Source organism: Ovis canadensis, chromosome 1 (genome assembly GCF_042477335.2).
Source record: "Ovis canadensis isolate MfBH-ARS-UI-01 breed Bighorn chromosome 1, ARS-UI_OviCan_v2, whole genome shotgun sequence".
Lineage (NCBI taxonomy): Eukaryota > Metazoa > Chordata > Mammalia > Artiodactyla > Bovidae > Ovis > Ovis canadensis.
The window spans coordinates 265,927,690-265,932,072 of record NC_091245.1 but is presented as its reverse complement, the minus strand read 5'-3'; the positions used below and the strand labels follow the sequence as shown (position 1 = coordinate 265,932,072).

The 4,383-nt window shown below is 47.6% G+C and overlaps 1 non-coding gene across 1 annotated transcript; it reads right to left on the bottom strand.

The window, feature by feature from the left end:
• Positions 1-4,044: 4,044 nt before the first annotated feature.
• Positions 4,045-4,116, bottom strand: TRNAS-GGA (transfer RNA serine (anticodon GGA)). The gene has a single exon. It is a non-coding gene; the product is annotated as a tRNA-Ser (tRNA).
• Between the last annotated feature and the right edge of the window lie 267 nt (positions 4,117-4,383).

Genomic DNA, 4,383 nt, shown 5'->3' with positions numbered 1-4,383 from the left:
TTCTGACTTCACCTGGATGGGGATAACAGGTTTCCATGGGTATGGGGCGGGGTGGGTGTGGGAGAGGAGACAGCATGGAGCAGAAAACCATTCCAGGAAGGTTGGCTGTACTGAGAAAGGAAAGGCCCAATGCTGGAGTGGGACTTAGGGAGGAGAAGGGATATGTTTTAAATGTGTGGACATTTTCAAGCATAGATGGAGATAACATAACAAAGCCCCATCAACGAATGGCCAATTTTGTTTCCTGTCTTGACCCACTTCCTGCCCCAGGATTATTTTGTAGGAAATCCCAGACATTATATTTCACCTGTACAATTTCAGTGTATATTTCTAAAAGATACGTTTTTAAGCATAACTACTTTACCATCATCATGGCTCCCCCAAGCAAGAATAATCCCGTAGCAGCATCCACTGCCCAGACCATGCTTTCACTCCCCTGAGTGTCCTGTAAATGGTCTCGTGCTCTGAGTTCACTTTCAGGTGGGGACCCGAACAGCCCACCCGCGTATCGTCTGACATGTCTCTAGGTCTCTCCATCTGGAGACTGCCCTCTGTCTTTGTCCTGAGCCATTTGTTGCTGTCATCATGGAGGCTGGGCCCTTCTTCTTGTGGAGCTTCCTACACTGTGTGCTGTGCTGACTCCCTTTATGACATGATCAAACTCATTCTTTGTGCATTTCCTTTGTATTTCCTGAAACTGGCAATGAGGTCTCGAGGTCTGATCATATTCCAGTTGATTCAAGGCAGAGAGGCACCGAGCATTGGGTCATCCTCTGCGGTATCAGACATGCCTCACCTAAATTCTGGAGATGGCAATGGCACCCCACTCCAGTACTCTTGCCTGGAAAATCCCAGGGATGGAGGAGCCTGGTAGGCTGCAGTCCATGGGGTCGCGAAGAGTGGGACACGACTGAGTGACTTCACTTTCACTTTTCACTTTCATGCACTGGAGAAGGAAATGGCAACCCACTCCAGTGTTCTTGCCTGGAGAATCCCAGGGATGGGAGAGCCTGGTGGGCTGCTATCTACAGGGTCACACAGAGTCGGACACGACTGAAGTGACTCAGCAGCAGCAGCTAAACTCATTACTTCATTAGAGATAGAATCCATACTTGTGAGATGCTGACATCAGAATTCCATTGTTTCCTTTTTATTTGCTGGCATACTTCTATAAAAAGAAACACCTCCGCTGGGGTTTCCCTGGTGGCTCAGTGGTAAATAATCTGACTACCAATGCAGGAGACACGGGTTCAATCCCTGGTCTAGGAAGATCCCATATACTGTGGAGCAAGTAAGCCCACGTGCCAAGACTACTGAGCCCGCACTCTAGAGCGGGGGAACCACAACTAAGGAGCCTGTGGGCCGCAGCTACTGATGCCCACGTGCCCTAGAGCCTGTGCAGTAAGCCCCTGCACTGCAATGAAGAGTAACCCCTGCTCAGCACAGCTGGAGAAAGCCTGGGCAGCAACGAAGACCCAGCTCAGTAAATAATACATAAGTAAAATTATATAAATATAATTATATATTATATATATATATATATATATGTATAAAAAGAGAAATGTCCCCTCATCAGTCATTCAATTATTCAGTTAACTCTGAGGCACAGTTCATATAGGAGAGGCAGGATATGGGTGAAATTCCTTATTCATCAGTTGCCCAGATAATGAGCTGATTTTCTAGTATTCTTCAAAAGTGAGCCATGAGTCTTCTGTGCTCTGCGTTTTCATGCTCAGCATTAGTGGGCGGAGCCACAGTCGCTGTGTTTGCATCCACTGCCTTTGTTACTCTCCTCCCTGAATCTCACTGGACCACGTTGCCCAGTCCTTGGCCAGTGGGAGCCTCTTCTAACTGACTCCTGGGTCCTTCTGCTGTGATCCACGCACTTGGTTTTATAGGGTGACACACTGTCCTAGGAAGCTCGTCTCACGCATATCCGGCCCAGACTGGAGTCAGCCCCTCCCCCAGGAGGCCAGGTCCTGGAGCAGCCAGAAGGGAAGGTGGGGGTGGGCAGGAAAGGGAGCTCCAAGCTTGAATGACACAAGTCCCACTCCAGGAAGAAAGACCAGGAATTCAGAGTATGTGAGGAGGAATGAGCCTCGGGCTGGAGAAGGGGTGAAGGAGAAGGGCAGGAGCAGAGCGCAGTCCCCCTGCAGGTGAGAGGGCATGTGGGGTGGAGTCTTACCCCCATTCCCTTTGTCACCGAAAGGAGTCAGTTGTGAAAGTGAAGAGGGAGGCGTCTGGGGGGACATCCAGAGAGTTCAGGGAAACCTCTGGGAACCTTGGGGAGGGGACAGCAGATGCAGCTGGGAAATCAGAAGGAAAGTCATGAACATCTCTTGGTGCCAGTCTGTGAGGCAGTGCCAATGTGTCCAAGAGTCCAGTGGCATGGAGAGAGGACATAGCAGTGGACAGCTCCACGTGGAAGGCTCGGCTTTCACCACCCTCTATTCACAGGGAACATTCACCCCTTTCTCCTGCTCTTAAGAAAGAGGCAATTTCAACCCTGCTGGAAGGTGGGGTCATCCATGTGAGAGAGGCACCAAAAATGAGCACCTACTGTTTACCTGAAGAACTATGGACAGAGGTTCAGGACATTGTACAGGAGGCAGTGATCAAGACCATCCCCAAGAAAAAGAAATGCAAAAAGGCAAAATGGCTATCTGAGGCGGACTTACAAACAGCTTCCCTTGTAGGGCCTCCCTTGTAGTTCAGTTGGTAAAGAATCTGCCTGCAGTGCAGGAGACCCTGGTTCAATCCCTGGGTCGGAAAGATCCCCTGGAGAAGGAAATGGCAACCCCCTCCAGTATCCTTGCCTGGAAAATCTCACGGACACCGGAGCCTGGTAGGCTGCAGTCCATGGGATCACAAAGAGTCCGGCACGACTGAGTGACTGACACTTACTTACTTACAAACAGCTGAGAAAAGAAGAGAAGTGAAAGGCAAAAGAGAAAAGAGAAGATATACCTATCTGAATACAGAATCCTAAAGAATAGCAAGAAGATATAAGAAAGCCTTCCTCAGTGATCAATGCAAAGAAATAGAGGAAAACAACAGAATGGGAAAGACTAGCAATCTCTTCAAGAAATTAGAGATACCAAGGGAACATTTCATGCAAAGATGGGCAAAATAAAGGACAGAAACGATATGGACCTAACAGAAGCAGAAGATATTAAGAAGAGACGGCAAGAATACACAGAAGAGCGATACAAAAATATCTTAATGACCCAGATAACCAATCACCAAGCCAGACATCCTGGAGTCCAAAGTCAGGTGGGACTTAGGAAGTATCACTATGAACAAAGCTAGTGGAGCAATGGAATTCCAGCTGAGCTATTTCAAATCCTAAAAGACTATGCTGTGAGAGTGTCGCACTCAATATGCCAGCAAATTTGGAAAACTCAGCAGTGGCCACAGGACTGGAAAAGGGCAGTTTTCATGCCAATCCCAAAGAAAGGCAATGCCAAAGAATGTTCAAACTATTGCACAATTGCACTCATCTCACACTAGCAAAGTAATGCTCAAAATTCTCCAAGCCAGGCTTCAACAGTACATGAACAGTGAACTTCCAGATGTTCAAGCTGGATTTAGAAAAGGAAGAGGAACCAGAGATCAAATTGCCAACATCTGCTGGATCATTGAAAAAGAAAGAGAGTTCCAGAAAAAAACATCTACTTCTGCTTTATTGACTATGGTAAAGCCCTTAACTGTGTGGATCACAGCAAATTGTGGAAAATTCTGAAAGAGATGGGAATACCAGACCACCTTACCTGCCTCCTGAGAAATCCGTATGCAGGTCAAGAAGCAAAAGTTAGAACTGGACATGGAACAACGGACTGGTTCCAAATTGGGCAAGGAGTATGTCAAGGCTGTATGTTGTCACCCTGCTTATCTAACTTATATGCAGAGTGTGAAATGTGAAATTGCTCAGTCGTGTCCAACTCTTTGCGACCCCATGGACCGTAGCCTACCAGCCTCCTCCCTCCATGGGATTCTCCAGGCAAGAGTACTGGAGTGGGTTGCCATTTCCTTCTCCAGGGGATCTTCCCAACCCAGGGATCGAACCCGGGTCTCCAGCATTCCAGGCAGATGCTTTAACCTCTGAGCCACCAGGGAAGCCTGAGTACATCATGTGAAATGCCAGAGTGGATGAAGCACAAGCTGGAATTGAGATTGCCAGGAGAAATGTCAAGAACCTCAGATATGCAGTGACACCACTCTTATGGCAGAAAGCAAAGAGGAGCTGAAGAGCCTCTTGATGAAAGTGAAAGAGGAGAGTGGAAAACTTGGCTTAAAACACAACATTCAGAAAATGAAGGTCATGGCATCCAGTTCCATCACTTCCTGGGAAATAGATGGGGAAACAATGGAAACAGTTACGGA